At 43.8% G+C, this 16,949-nt stretch overlaps 1 protein-coding gene across 2 annotated transcripts in view; it reads right to left on the reverse strand.

Moving 5' to 3' along the window:
* Nucleotides 1-16,949, reverse strand: part of LOC101116334 (large ribosomal subunit protein eL8-like) — a 119,114-nt gene that overhangs the window by 53,042 nt on the left and 49,123 nt on the right. The window lies entirely within an intron of this gene.

The raw sequence follows: 16,949 nt of genomic DNA on the forward strand, positions 1-16,949 counted from the left end.
ACTAGAACAAATAATTTCAAGATTTGTATGGAAATACAAAAAACCTCGAATAGCCAAAGCAATCTTGAGAAAGAAGAATGGAACTGGAGGAATCAACTTGCCTGACTTCAGGCTCTACTACAAAGCCACAGTCATCAAGACAGTATGGTACTGGCACAAAGACAGACATATAGATCAATGGAACAAAATAGAAAGCCCAGAGATAAATCCACACACATATGGACACCTTATCTTTGACAAAGGAGGCAAGAATATACAATGGAGTAAAGACAATCTCTTTAACAAGTGGTGCTGGGAAAACTGGTCAACCACTTGTAAAAGAATGAAACTAGATCACTTTCTAACACCGCACACAAAAATAAACTCAAAATGGATTAAAGATCTAAATGTAAGATCAGAAACTATAAAACTCCTAGAGGAGAACATAGGCAAAACACTCTCAGACATAAATCACAGCAGGCTCCTCTATGATCCACCTCCCAGAATTCTGGAAATAAAAGCAAAAATAAACAAATGGGATCTAATTAAAATTAAAAGCTGCTGCACAACAAAGGAAAATATAAGCAAGGTGAAAAGACAGCCTTCTGAATGGGAGAAAATAATAGCAAATGAAGCAACTGACAAACAACTAATCTCAAAAATATACAAGCAACTTATGCAGCTCAATTCCAGAAAAATAAAAGACCCAATCAAAAAATGGGCCAAAGAACTAAATAGACATTTCTCCAAAGAAGACATACGGATGGCTAACAAACACATGAAAAGATGCTCAACATCACTCATTATTAGAGAAATGCAAATCAAAACCACAATGAGGTACCACTTCACACCAGTCAGAATGGCTGCGATCCAAAAATCTGCAAGCAATAAATGCTGGAGAGGGTGTGGAGAAAAGGAACCCTCCTACACTGTTGGTGGGAATGCAAACTAGTACAGCCACTATGGAGAACAGTGTGGAGATTCCTTAAAAATTGCAAATAGAACTACCTTATGACCCAGCAATCCCACTGCTGGGCATACACACCGAGGAAACCAGAATTGAAAGAGACACATGTACCCCAATGTTCATCGCAGCACTGTTTATAATAGCCAGGACATGGAAACAACCTAGATGTCCATCAGCAGATGAATGGATAAGAAAGCTGTGGTACATATACACAATGGAGTATTACTCAGCCGTTAAAAAGAATTCATTTGAATCAGTTCTGATGAGATGGATGAAACTGGAGCCGATTATACAGAGTGAAGTAAGCCAGAAAGAAAAACACCAATACAGTATACTAACACATATATATATGGAATTTAGGAAGATGGCAATGACGACCCTGTATGCAAGACAGGGAAAGAGACACAGATGTGTATAACGGACTTTTGGACTCAGAGGGAGAGGGAGAGGGTGGGATGATTTGGGAGAATGACATTCTAACATGTATACTATCATGTGAATTGAATCGCCAGTCTATGTCTGACGCAGGATGCAGCATGCTTGGGGCTGGTGCATGGGGATGACCCAGAGGGATGTTATGGGGAGGGAGGTGGGAGGGGGTTCATGTTTGGGAATGCATGTAAGAATTAAAGATTTTAAAATTTAAAAAAAAAAAAACTAAAAAAAAAAAAAAAAAAGAAAAAAAAAAAAAAGAAGATGTGGTAATATACAGTGGAATACTACTCAGCTATAAAAAGAATGAAATAATGACACATGGTAGCAACATGGATGGTAAAGTGAGTAAAGTTGCTAAGTAGTACACGACTCTTTGTGACCCCATGGGCTATACAGTCCATGGAATTCTCCAGGCCGGAATACTGGAGTGGGTAGCCTTTCCCTTCCCCAGGGGATCGTCCCAGCCCAGGGATCAAACCAGGGTCTCCTGCATTGCAGGCAGATTCTTTACCAACTGAGCTATCAGGGAAGCGCTAATACATGTAAAGCACTTTAAAAAGTCCTTCACAATTACCGTGCACGGTACTATTCTTATCCCCATTTCACAGACAAGGAATCTAGGCAGAGAGATGCAAAATAGCTGGCCCAACATAATTCAGCTGGTTTTAAATGCCAACACCAGATTAGAATCCAAACTCCAACAAATTTCTTCTTTTAACCATTAAACTACTTCTCTTTGTCTCTGTCCTCTCTCTTCAGAAACTTGTGTTTCTCTGAAGTAGGATCTTTTTCTCTCTTTCCACTTCTTTTTGTTCCATCTCTTTATCACTGGATTCCTGCACTAACTTTCTATGTAGCAGCCAAACCTTCATGTTTTTTCATTCTTTTCTTTTTAGAAGTCATTAATACTACCTGACTAATCTTTTCAAACATGCTGTTCCTACCCCGAAGCCCTTTAAGGGCCAAACTGTTTACAGCTTCCAAGAATTCATCTTACCTGTTCCTCTTCACTTCGCGCACAACCTTGTCTGTCTGGCTAGTTGGTTTCCCTCCTTGTCCTGTCACCTGGCCTTCTTCACACTGTACTTAGAATAACGTGCATTCTACCTAAGTGTTTTCCTCTGAGACCCACTTCCTTCGAGGCTGAAGTCTTTTGCTGCTGCTGCTGCTAAGTCGCTTCAGTCGTGTCCAACTCTGTGCAACCCCAGAGACAGCAGCCCACCAGGCTCCCCCATCCCTGGGATTCTCCAGGCAAGAACACTGGAGTGGGTTGCCATTTCCTTCTCCAATGCATGAAAGTGAAAAGTGAAAGAGAAGTCTTTTGCATTATATCAATACTTCCACGATCTTTCATATAACTTAGTACTGGTCACTTGTTACATGCATAAATTTCTACTCTTTTTGGGGGGAGAGTTCACAACTTAACCTTTCTCTATGCTCCTACCACCGCTGCTTCCTAACCCACAGTACCCTAAAACATGGATGGACCTAGAGATTATTATTCTAAGTGAACTCAGTTACAAAGCAGAAGACAAATACCATAGATAACACTTACATGTAGAACCTAAAAAATGATGCAAATGAACTTATTTACAATAGACCCATGGACGCAGAAAACAAACTTATGGTTATCAAAGGTGAAAGGTTGGGGGGGAGGGATAAATTAGGAGCTTGGGATTAACATATACACACCACTATACATAAAATAGGTAATCCAGAAGACCTAACTGTATGGCACAGGGAACTATTCTCAGTATCTGGTAATAACCTATAAGGGAAAAGAATTTGAAAAAATACATATACATGCATATGTATATAAATACACACACATATATATGAATAACTTGGCTGTATGCCTGAAACTAATATTTTAACATTGCAAGTCAACTAGTCTTCAATAAAATTAACTTTTGAAAAAAGAAAAGCAAAAACAAGACAAAAATACATCTTCCTCCTCTATCTTAAGCTTGGTGAATAAAACCGTTTCTATGTGCAAAGCTCTGATTTTTCTCTCATGATGAAAGCTGACATTTGGTCTAAAAGCCGAGCTGTCTCCTCCCGCATTCTCACATTCCTTGCTCCTCTGACCACGACTCTTCTCTCAGGGACCAGCATGGCCTGGAAGACAAGGAAGCTGTGGTGCCTTTTGGTGTGGGTGGCTGCCATCCAGATAGCCTGGCCCAGGATGGAGCTTCTCAATGTCTGCATGAGCACCAAGCACCATAAGGAAAAACCAGGTCCCAAGGACAGGTTACATGGGCAGTGCAGCCCCTGGAAGAATGCCCACTGCTCTGTCAACATCAGCTGAGAAGCCCATAGCTTATTTCCTACCTGTACAGATTCACCTGGAACCACTGTGGCAAGATGAAGTGTGCTTGCCAGTGCCACTTTATTCAGGACACCTGTCTCTATGAGTACTCACCTAATCTGGTGCCCTGGATCCAGAAGGCATGGACACCATTCCCACAGACAAGAACCTGAGCAGAGAGCAGGGCCCACAGGCCAGCTGCCGGAGAGCATGATCCAAGAATTCTGGTCTGAGGCGGGTTGTGAAAGCAGCTCTTTTGCCCCTTTCCTGTTGCCCAATTTCTGTTCCCCTCTCACCTTAAAAGAATCCAATTATAGGAATGAGATCACCAGGCAAGCTAACCTAACTCCTGACTTATGCTTTCCTGAATAGACCCCTCACATGTGTGCTCAATCATGCCTGACTCTTTGCAACCTCATAGATTGTAGCCTGCCAGGCTCCTCTGTCCATGGGATTCTCCAGGCAAAAATACTGGAGTGGGTTGTCATTTCCTATTCCAGGGGATCTTCCTGGACCAGAGATCAAATCCACAACACTTGCACTGGCAAACAGATTCTTTACCACTGAGTTACCCATGCCTGCCTTGTCTAACCTGTTGATTCTTTTTCCTAGATTAAAGCATGAGGATGAAGAATTAAGTAGTTAAGAAATGATTAGCTCTCTACCTCCAACAGCTCCCTTAGCAATGCTGCAGGCAGATCACTTGTGTAGTGAAATAACACACAGCCAGTGTGCACACAACGGCACAGTGGAGAAGGACACAGAGCCCACCCCGCTTTTGGATGATTCATTGAGATTCTTTCCCCTTTTTGCCCTTTAAAAACTGTCATGGCTGAGCAGAATCTTCAGAGTTGGCCTAAGGACCTGAGTCTAACTTTGCCCTAGGTTGCTGGCTTTTCTGATTACAGCAACTTTCCTTTCTAGAAGAAAAAAAAAAAAAAAGAGCTATCTTGAGTAAACACGAGTTCTTTCTACACCACAGGTTTATGACAGACCCAAATAAGGGGCTCTGGGACAGAAGCCTTGTAACAAAAGAAGACAGAGGAGGATGGGTTGGAACTTATGAAAAAGTCAAACATGTACGACCAGAGGGAACTGACCAAGACCCGGTCCTTAGAGAAGGAGAGAGCCTGATGAAGAAGGTGAGACCAGAGTAACCCATCTCAGGCATCTGGACTGAGGGACTGGCTAGAACTTGGTCTGTGCCACTGACTGCATGCAGAGAAATTCTTCAACATTCATCTTCTTTCAAAGGCTGGGGAAAGAGGGAAAACCCCACCCGCGCTGGAAAAACAACAGAGTAGGACAGAGGGAAGCTATACTTTCCTGTGTGGTTTTCCTTGTTGCTAGTTATTTGTGTACAGGATGACTTGCCTGGAAACACACTCCTTCCTCACCCTCAATAGGCTGGCTGCCCATGTGGCATTCCGATGACTCAGCCTGCGAGAAGGGCACCAGAAACAAGCAGGCCTCCAGTCCTGAGATCCCGGACCAGACAGGAAAGCCCCAGGTCCGTTAGCTGGCTAATGGCTCGTTGGTTAGTGGTTAAGACAGAGGGCCTTTGGGAAGTCTTTGATTTTCAGGGTGAAATAGGCGCCTCTTCCTCTGTTCTCATGTCCAGGCAGTGCTTGCTTGTGTCATCTTTTTTTTTTTTTTAATTGCTGTGCTGGGTCTCTGTTGCTGTGTGGGCTCTTCTCTAGTTGCGACAAGCAGAAGATACCCTCCAGTTGTGGTGTGCGGGCTTCTTATCACGGTTGCTTTTCACTGTGGCGCACAGAATCCAGTGTCCACAGGCTCCGGCAGTTGCGACACGTGGGCACACAGGCTCAGCAGTTATGGCACATGGCCTTAGCTACTTTGGGGCATGTGGAATCCTCCCAGATCAGGGATCAATCCTGTGTCTCCTGCCTTGGCCTGTGGACTCTATCACTGGGCCACCAGGGACGCTGCCCTTCTGTCACTTTTTGAAAACATCATCTTGGAAAATGGTTCACTCAAGCACAGGTGACCCTGAACTGGACAGCAGCCAACGACACGCCAGCATCCTAAAGGACACAGCTGGTGTCAGGATCCAGTCTCTGGAAGTACATGGGAGGCTTGGTGTCAGAGCCTCCCTCTCATGTAGGGAGAATGGGCTTTATCTGCAGAAGTCCAGGCAGAGGCAACTTACAAGGAAATGAGCCTTGTGGGGACAGGGGGCAGAGGGGCCTCCACCATGTAAAGTTCCCACAAGCAAGAAACATTGTCACCGCTGCTGGGGGAGTTTCAGACAGCTGTGAACTCATGATCTGAGGCCACAAAGATGGCTGCGGTAAACCCAGACCAACCCCTGGGTTTAAGGAGGTTGTTTTTTTGTGCTCCCCCCACCCCCAAATTTTTTTCCTTCCTCCCCCACAAATCTGTTTATTACTAAAAAGCCCTGGAGCCTTGGGAACTGGGCTAGACCAACAAAAGCCTCTCATCTCCTGAACCTCCTCCTCTACAACTACACTGGGGAGGAAGGACCTGCTTTAGGAAGGAGACCCTGTTTACACACTGGCTACAAAGAAAGGAAAATGAAAACATTTCAGAAAGAAAACAAGGCCAAGAAAACCAAAAGAAGCCAAGAGGCAAGGGCAGGAGAAGACAACCTCGTCCCTCTGTCCTTGGTCCACACCCTCTGGGACCCTCTAGAGCCAGGGTTCTCAAACTTGCATGTATAGAGGGACCCCCTTGGGTCTCCAAACCAGGGGCAAGAAAGAAGTAAACTTCCAGTGGAGATCGTGAGCCCAAGGACCAAGAAGGAGGCTGAAGTGCCTGTACCTGAGATGCTTTCAATCTCAGAATCTGGTTTGTCCAAAGACAAAGGGAAAACCTCAGTCACGAGATAATAAAACTTCAGAATATACCATCAGGAGGAAAACAAAAAAATATATTGGTTACAATGCATTCGTGATAACTTGGGGGAAAAAAAAAGAGCAAATCCACAGTCAGGCCAGGATCCAGACTAAGTGACAGGTTGAAGTTTAATTAAACTAGTCAAGCCTGTATAAAAGCAGAAAGAATTTCAAAGGAGAAGGGGACACTGGGAAAGTCAATATGGTTTCAGTGCAGCAGGAAGAGGCACTCAAACGCAAGGTCAGACCCAGGGGGGCTTGTCCAGTCTCTCCAGTGCTCTTTCCATCCTTCTAAAGCATATCTTCCTGGTGGAAAATAAACTGTTACTGAACTTGCAGATGATTATCTCTATGCAAAAACTCTGACAAGACTTTGTCAGTAATTCTAGACCAGTTGCATCTGGAGGGGAAACTATGGCAGAGAAAGGCAGACTCTTATCTGAAGGCTTCAAAAGACTTGGGTTTAACAAGAGGTACAGTGGAGGTGCCCATAGGGAAGGGATGTTTCAGTGAGTTGTGGTCACATGTTACAGTCATCCCTTGGTATTTGAAGGGGATTGGTTCTGATCCCCTTGAATAACAAAATCCATGGATGTTCAAATGCCTTACAGAACGTAGTGTGGTAACAGATGTGGTACATACATACAATAGAATACTACTCAACCATAAAAAAGAATGAAATAATGCCATTTGCAGTAACACGGATGAACCTACAGTTCATCATACTAAGTGAAGTAAATCAGACAGAGAGAAATACCATCTATCACTTATATGTGAAATCTAAAATATGACCCAAAGAACTTATCTAGGAAATAGACTCATAGACATAGGGAACAAAGTGGTAGTTGCCAAGAGGGATGGAGTGGGAAGTTGGGGTTAGCAGATGTAGGCTATTACTTATAGAATGGATAAACAACAAGGTCCTTCTGTACAACACAGAGAGCCAGATCCAGTATTCTATGATAAGCCATAATGGAAAAGAATATCTCAAAAAGAATGTATATATGTATATCTGAATCACTCTGCTATACAGCAGGAATTAGCACAACATTGTAAATCAACTATACTACACTTAAAAATTTTTAATTAAATTTAGAAAACAGAAAAGTTTGGTATAGTATTTACATATAATCTATGCATATCCTCTCATATACTTTAAATCATTTCTAGAAGACTTATAATACCTAATAAAATGTAAATGCTTTGTAAATGGTTGCCAGGATGCACCAAATTCAAGTTTTGCTTTTTAGAACTTTCTGGAATTTCTTTTCCCCCAATATCTTTGATCTGCAGTTGGTTGAATCCAGGGACGCAGAACCCGTGGACTTAGAGGGCCAGTGGTACCTACCTAAGGAGCACAGAGTCAGGCACCTCTGGGCCCAGGGCATTTAGCAGAGCCTTGCCCCCTCACTGGGCATCCAAGAGTCCCCCTCACAGACCCGAGAGATGAGGCTTCCCCAGATTCAACTTTCACTCTGGCTACTTACTCTGTCTTTCTCTCCCTGGATGCTGAGAGCAGGGAAAGGAGGGTCTTGACATTTTCCCAGAGCACTGGGAACTTCCTTCCCTACCTCTACCCCAGCAACCAAACACACCTCAAGACACTTTCCTGAATTCAGTTCAGAGGCCCTCACCTCCTGTGAGGCTCCCCTGGCTGCCGCCCTCCTTTTGTGGGGACCTTTCTTGCTCAATTCATGCTAAAGACCTGATTACAAACAACTACTGTAGTTCAGGGAGCTTCCCTGGTGGCTCAATGGTAAAGAATCTATCTGCCAATGCAGGAGACACAGGATCGTTCCCTGGGTCGGAAAGATCCCCTGGAGAAGAAAATGGCAAAAAAAAAAAAAAAAAAAGGAAAAGAAAATGGCAACCCACACCAGTATGCTTCCCTGGGAAATCCCATGGACAGAGGAGCCTGGCGGGCTACAGTCTGCGGGGTCGAAAGGAGTTGGATATGACGTAGTGACGAAACCACCATCACCTTTATGTGTCATTCTCAACCATCACAGGTTAGATTAGCTACAGCAACAGTAGTAATGGTAATAATTTTAAAATAATCATTTAAATTATTTGAACATTTATAAAAAATAAGTATCTTAGGACTTCCCTGGCGGTCTAGTGGTTAAGAACTCTCCTTCCACTGCAGAGGACCCGGGTTCAATTTCTGGTCAGGGAACTAAGATCCCACAACTGGACAAGCCTATGTTCACCAACAAAGAACCAGCATGGACAAAAAATTTAAAAATATAAAAAAACCCATCTCCAAGTCAGCAAAATCACATTCCTATTAATAGAAGGTGTCCACTGACAGGCCCCATGGTAACTGACATACATCTCTGTGGGTCTGTGACAGTGTGGAGACAGCTCCATTTCATCAGCCTCCAGATACCGGTGGCCAAGCCAAGGTGACATTCTGTTAGCATCAATTTCAGGACCTCACAAGTTGATGGAAAAACCATTAGTAAGTGACCGCAGTGGCATGTGCAGAAGCTGAGGCTGGAGGCAGAGGAGAAATGACAACAAGGGGAGGTGCCACAGGAGGGAGGTGGGGCCGCAAAGATGCTGAGTGGGAAGGACTTCCTTCAGAGATCACCAGCCCCCCCCCCACCTTTAGAAAGCGCATAGGACCACTCTCAGTGACATCAAGGCTGCCTGGCTTCATTTTAATATGGAGGTGGGGCAGGGTACAGAAAGCTTGGATAAAGAATAGATCATAGACCATTTTTAGAGTGCCAACAATGGTCCATTTTATGTGTCAAGTAATTTATCAGAGATTTTGTGATCCTGAACCATTATACTTGTAGTATATATACACATTAGGATAACATCCATAGAGCAGTGAGTATTTTCCTAAATACTGGATTTTTTTGTACTAAATGTTGGTCGCTTGCACTAAATGAGGCTATATTAAATGCATTTTGAGGTACAATTTGACTGTGCCAACCTTTTGCCCTTATTTCTCTTAACCAAGAGAATGTTGTATTTTTTTTTCTCGAAAATGGACTGAGCATTGTTACAAGAGGCCTCTAATCCTGTATGTTTGTAGCTTTTCACAGCCACAGTTCATTGCTCGAGTGGATGTGGATTGACGGACGGGAACCAGTGAGCACAGGGCAGCTCGCTCTCCCGGGAGGGCGTCTGGCAGCCAGCACACAACCAGCTGCAGGAAGGTGCCCACAGTCAAAATAGCAGCTGACGTGGGGACACATGAAGGAGAGGGAGCTAAAATAAGCACACAACCCTCCCTAGTGACATCCAGAAAGGCCCCCTCCCCTCTGCCCTTGGGGACACCTTCCTGTGGGGACATGCTTCCCACTTTATGGGCTTTACGCTGCCACCAGTGGGCTTCCCACGTACCTCACCACAGCACAGGTTCCTAAAAGGCCAAGTCCTCGTGCATTTTCAAATAGGCCCCTATAAAGTCCTGGGAGGCCTTCTGCCTCACAAGTCAAAAGATGTACGTATCACCCACAACTGCAAGTAGAAACATGAAGTTAATGGGCCAAATTCTCAATTTTAAGTTCTCTCGTATATATTTTTCGAATTCTTTAGCATCTCCTACTACTTGCCTAAGAGCGACCACAAAATGTACAAACAAACTCTGAAAAAACTCTCAGCTTGCTGTTTGATAGATATATATGCTTGTAAGTATGATAAAGAGTCGGACACAACTGAGCACGCGCATACACACACAGCATCCAAATACAGAGCTATGTGTCCGCCAAAATCAATCTGTTGAAACACTAATCTCCAATGTGATGGTATTTGGAGGTGGAGCCTCTGGGGTGATTAGGTTATGAAGGTGGGACCCTCATGATGGTATCTGTGTCCTTACAGAAAAGACAGGGAGATCCTGTTTCTCTCTCTGCTCCTCTCCATGTGAGAACACAGCAAGAAGGTGGCTGTCTGCAAACCGGGAAGGGAGCCCTCACTTGGAACTGAATCTGCCAGCTATTAGATCTTGGACTTTGACGCCTCTAGAACTGTGAGAAATAAATGGTTTGTTGTTTAAGGCACTTAGTCTATGGAATTCCGTTACAACGGGCTTAAGTAAGACATATAGTAAGAGCCACCTTAATATTTCTGAATGGAACAAACGCATACACATATGTATATATGGATATATATATACACATGTATAAATATACACACATCTATCACATACACATACATATATATGTTTGTAGTTATAACGACAAAACATACAATATGCCAAGCTGCAAAACAGGATGCAACATTTCAACATTCCAAAGTGTACCGCCAAGGGTCTGACATTCTCCAAGTGCCCTTAAACCTGACCACACCTAAAACCCTGACATGAGCACCTTTTCCAGGCAGCTAGAGGAGGGACCATAGCTGTGCAGCTGCCACAGCCAAAACAGAGCTAAGACCCTTTCTGGGATCACAGGCTCTGTGGAAGGTACATGGGGTCTCCCCAGTACAGCAGTGGGCTCTAAGCAACCACCACGTCACGACCCCTCCTCCATCTCCTGGATGCCACAGACCCCTGAGACTCACCAGCTGGTGAGGGCAGATACTTTCTATCAGTCTTTGCTTTCCAGGTGCATGTTCTCATCAAAGTAAGATGACTACGATAGGCCTTGCTCTTTCTTTTCCTAAATGAACAATATAAAAACCTACTGGCATGCAAATAGTATTTGATAAGGAAAATAGACACTAGGGGCTGATCTTCACCAATGGGCATATGTGCCCATCAGCTCTCATGGCAGGTAAGGAGGCAGTGGGCCCTGGTGGACCCTGGGCCACCCTCTCCTCCTCTCTCTCACCTCCTGGGTGTCTGTTACAGACGTGGGTCTCAGGAGCTTCAAGTATGAGGAGCCCCTTTACAACACCAATATTGCCTCTGATCCGCCCCACACCAGCAGCTGTGTTTAGTAAGTGATGGTGAAAGGCTGCTATGAATTCAGCAGTGTCTCTCACAGGTCTTTATTTTCTAAGTCACGGCACTTAGCGGCATTCAGAGTAGTGCGCCTGTGAGTCATGATTCAGCCTGCAGACGATGCTCAGAACACACAGGCCACTGTAATATAGCAGACATTACAATAAAGTGAGCTACACAAGGTTTTGGTTTCCCAGTCCACATAAAAGTTATATTTACATTTCACTCCAGTCTATAAAGTGTGCGATAGCATTAGGTGGAAAAAAGTGTACATACTTTAAAAACTACTTTCTTGCTAAAAAATGTCATTTGAGCCTTCAGCTCGTCACAGGAGTAACACCTAAGACCACTGATCACAGATCACCATAATGAATAGAATAATAACGAAAAAGTCTGAAATATTGTGGGAATTACCAAACGTGACAGAGACAGGAAGTGAGCAAATGCTGCTGTTGGAAACAAAGGCACCCATAGACTTGCTTAACACAGGGTTGCCACAAACCTTCGGTTTGTAAAAAGCACAGTTATCTGTGAAATGCAATAAAGCGAGGTCTGCCTGTGAATTCCTCCAGCCTTTGTGGTAATTCTGAAGGGCAAGAGAGAAGCAGAGCTGTGTTGAAGGCGGGCGTTGAGGGGGTGGTGGTGTGGGCAGGTTGGCTGGGTCTGCTTGCCACCTGTGTGCTCACCCACTGGTCCTTGGGACCAGCTGCTGTAGCCTTGAAGTGGTGGCCCCAAACACAGAGGCAACTTACTGAACACGCGCTTCAAAGTACAGAGAGGTGGCCTGATAAAGCAACATCAGGGAAAAGTTTCTAAGTAGGGCTAGAAGAAACCATCATTGTAGTAGATGGCAGTAAAATAATTAGGAAGAGAGAGAGAAATGACTGAAAATCTTGTGCCCAAACTTTCAGCCCTGAGTTAGTGAACAAACTGGTGGTTTGGTGTTCCTTCACATGTAGGAGGGACATTCTGATGGAGGGAACAGCGATACTCAGAAGTCACACCTCCCCCCACCCCAAGCTTCCAAAAGTAGGGGAAATAAGCAAGTGAGACCAGAGAACCGAGGAGACTAAACACGACCCAAGTCAACATACTGAGGATAAATACACACCTCCGGGGATGACTGGCCACTGGACATTACTCCAGGTAATGCCACAAACGCTCCTGCTCACTGTTAACTGCTTTTTTTTCTTTTAATTTACATATTTGTGTTAGTCGCTGTTAAGTTGTGTGTGCTCAGTTGCATCCAACTCTTCGAGATTTCATGGACTATAGCCCGCCAGGTTCCTCTGTCCATGGAGTTTTCCAAGTAAGAATACTGGAGTGGGTTGCCATTTCCTACTCCAGGGGATCTTCCCAACCCAGGGATCAAACCTGAGTCTCCTGTATTGGCAGACGGATTCTTTACCACTGCACCACCTGGGAAGCCCATAGAGTTGTGTTAGAATATAAATATATGTATACACACACACGTGTGTACATGTATTATAAATTTTCATAATTTATATATATATGTATGGGTATGTATATATTTTTTCTTTTGCAGATTCTTTTCTATTACAGGTTATTACAAGATATTGAATATAATTCCCTGTGCTACACAGTAGGTCCTTGTTGTTTATCACTTTTATATACAGTAGTGTGTAGTATCTGCTAATCCCAAACTCCTAACTCATCTTATTCCCAAATCCCTATTAACTGAATTGTAATCTTTCTTTGAACAGGTATCTAGAAGCTGACATTCATGAAAACTGCCACAAATGCATGCAAAATGCACATTTTCAGAGAAGTACCAGGGATAAAGTTAGTTAATAAGAGTAACAGCAGTGACTAATGGTCCTGTACAGCTTAGGATCTGCCAGGTGCTGTTCTAAGCACCATGTACAAATCAACCATTTATCATCACTCCTCGCTGCTATTTTTATCCCCATTCTACAGATGAAGAAACTAGGGTGTTGAAAGGTTCCCAAGGTCACATAGGTGGTTAATAGCAGAGTCTGTCTCCAGATCTCTCTCTCTCTTAACCACTATGCCAAGCTTACAAGTGATTTAAAAAACAACGTGAAAGCTTTAAGAGATAGGAAAGGCTTCGGACAAGATGCTGCTCTTTTCACGGCTGGTGTCTCTAAGTTAAATCTATACATCTTATAAAAACCACAGATTTGGTCTGACTTCCCCCCTCATGGCAAGATGGATCTTCACTGCTGTGACAGCTCAATCCAGTTTTATATCCCATTGTTCAGTCACTCAGTCATGTCTGACTCTACAACTCCATGATTTGCAGCAAGCCAGCCTTCCCTGTTCATCAAATCTCCTGGAATCTGTTCAAACTCATGTCCATTGAGTTGGTGATGCCATCCAACCATCTCATCCTCTGTAGTCCCCTTCTCCTCTTGCCTTCAATCTTTCCCAGCATCAGAGTTGTTTCCAATGAGTCAGTTCTTCGCATCAGATGGCCAAAGTATTGGAGCTTCAGCATCAGTCCTTCCAATGAATATTCAGGGTTGATTTCCTTTAGGATTGACTGGTTTGATCTCCATGCAGTCCAAGGGACTCTCAAGAGTCTTCCCCAACACCACAGTTTGAAAGGATCAATTCTTCGGTGCTCAGGCTTCTTTATATTCCATGCCTGGCAGGTAATGCCTTACTGCCAGGAGGGAAATAATGGGAATCTCTACCTCGGCTCTGGGGTAGGGCTCACTCACCTTGTGCCTATGCTGCATGAGGCTGCTACACATGCACAAAAGCACCCCAACTGCCATCACTGCCCCTGGAGATCAACCAAACAGATGTGTACTTAGAACTGCTGGGTACAGACACTGCACTGGTGCGGAGAAGGAAAAAGGGAACCCGGGCAACAGGGAAGGTTTGAAATACTTACATAAAAGTCAATTAAAAATCCACGTAGAAGAGACTGGAACACAGAATTGAAGGGAGAAGAGAAACTATATTCACACTGGAATACTTTGCAGTAATAAGGGACTAACTACCCATAACATATCGGTGCCTCTCAAACCATGACTGCATGATTCCATTTATAGGGCATTATAGAAAAGGCAAAACCATAAGGATAGAAATCAGTGATTTCCAGGGGTCAGGGCTGAGCAATTACAGTGGAGCACATTCCAAGGAACATTTTGGAGAGACGAAAACTTGTATTTTGATTATGGTGGTTACAAAACTGTATTTGTATGCACTTATCAAAATGCACAGCTGTATGCTTTTTTAAAAAGGGAATTTTACTGAATGTAAATTACACATTGATACATCTGACTTTTTAGAAGCAGCCCTAAGCAATTATGCCAACAAAATTATCTCATGGAATGGGGCTCTTAAGATCTTCTACAAGGTTCTACAGACCGTGTATCCAACTTCCTCTATTAACTCCCACCCCTGATTTCTTCTCATATAATATTTATAGGAAGATGATGAGTAGCTCATTGGTAGGAGAAAAAGCTCCATTAGTCTGACAAAATTTCTTAAAGTAACCTTTGAGTGCTTAGATAATTATGGGAACTCTACTGTACTAAGAATAGACGTGCCTATTGGCTCTTTTTCCTTGTGCTATATACATGCCTGCTAATCACTAACAAGGCAAGCAAGATTCCAGCAGCTCTGTCCATGGACATGGATGGCCACTACAAAACCATTACATCACCAGAAAGTCCAGGTCCTCATGTCCATATGGTACCTATGTTCACATGTTGAACTACACTGGAGGCTGACCAAGGTCACTGCTAAGATCTTTAGGCAAGAGGTATATCTAAGATAAATTCTGGCTATTGGTTTGAAAACTTTATTAAGGCAGGAAAATAAAAAACATCATTGGCATTTTGAACAACATAAACTGCTCTATGACTTGGTCTATATATGGAGACCAAAGACAATGTGAATAACTCTGGTCCTTTCCTTCATTCAACACCCAGCAGATACCGCTTGATTGCCTATGTATGTGAGGCACGAAAGATACATGTGTATCATTGTAAGTCCCTGTCTTTACCACGTTTACATTCTCTTGGGAGGGATAGATGAACTATAAATAAATGAATGAACATATAAACCAAGCAGTCAATCAATAATAAGCTGAATGTCCATTAGTAAGAGAAGGAAGGAAGGAAGGAAGGAAAAGCCGGGTAAGAGGATGGGGTTTTTTCATTTAGATAAAGTGGTCGGGTCTCAGGTGATGGCCTTTGAGCAGAAACCTGGAAGAACTGGCCAGAAAGCTGCAGGGTATGTGGAGGGAGAGGTGGTTCAGGAGCAGGGAAGCGTGAAGTTTCAAGTTCTGAATGGGTGCGTGGAACAAGCAAGGTGGCTGGTGTAGCTGGAGCAGAGCGAGGGACAGGGAGTTGCCTGGGAAGGCAGCAGGAAACGTGGGACAGGGAAAGCTGAGCACAGATCATAGGTCTGTGCCAAAGAAGGACTTGGGATTTGATTCGGAGGTACAAGAAGCCACTCTAGGTATGAGAAGCCACTGTAAGGGTATGCAGGAGGGCACGGATGATCTTGATTTAGTTTTAAAGAATCAGTCTAGCTGCTCCAAGGAAAATAGACTTCGGGGGTTAGGTAGATGGGGAAGAGGGAAAGAAGCAGCAGAGAACTTGATAGGAGGCCACCGCCACCAAGAAGGCAGAGACAGTCAGCTCTGGACAGGGTGGTGACACAGAGATGTGGAGATGAGAAGGAGCCGAGGGGGCACTGGGTGAAGGCTGGCACCGCCCACTAAGCTGGAAGAGGTTAGTTCCATGTATAAGAGCTGCCATCTGATTGGCTGGAAAATGCATATTATGCTGCTTTCAGGGAGTTCAGGAGGTGAGTTAAGATACAGAAATGTTAATTTAACCCAAATAACATTGTACCTTATGACTGCAAAAGCTTTACAATGGGAATAGCTGACTCGGGATCAGTTTAGGTATTAACTTTATCTTGCCATAGAATCCCCACTGACTAGGTAATTTACTCTATACAGCTAAGAAATGGATTTGTGTAAGAGACTATATATTCCATTAGTGAACTTTCCAGGGAACAGTGATTTCCAGGGAAGCTAATAAAAACTCCAAAGCTCTCTATAATATAGCACCAAGGCTTTGAAGATCCCCCTTATTTAACCCTTGCTAAAAGAAAAGAATGCCAGCAAGACTGTAGAGTATGAATATTCCTTACCACATTTACATTGCAAAAAGGCTTTGTCTGGGGACTTCCTTGGTGGTCCAGTGATTAAGATTCTGGGTACCCAATGCAGGGAACTGGTCAGGAAACTAGATCCCACATGCCACAAATAAGAGCCTGCACGGCAGTGAAGATCCAGGGCAACCAAATTAATTAACTTTAAAAATATTTATTTATTTACTTATTTTTGGCTTTCTGGGGTCTCGTTGCTGTGTGTGGGCTTTCTCTAGTTGTGGAGAGAAGCAGGGGCTACTCTCTGGTTGGGGTGCTCGGGCTTCTTATCATGGTGGCTTTTCTCTTGTTGCGGAGCTCAGGAGC

This window comes from Ovis aries, chromosome 13 (genome assembly GCF_016772045.2).
Source record: "Ovis aries strain OAR_USU_Benz2616 breed Rambouillet chromosome 13, ARS-UI_Ramb_v3.0, whole genome shotgun sequence".
NCBI classification, from domain to species: domain Eukaryota; kingdom Metazoa; phylum Chordata; class Mammalia; order Artiodactyla; family Bovidae; genus Ovis; species Ovis aries.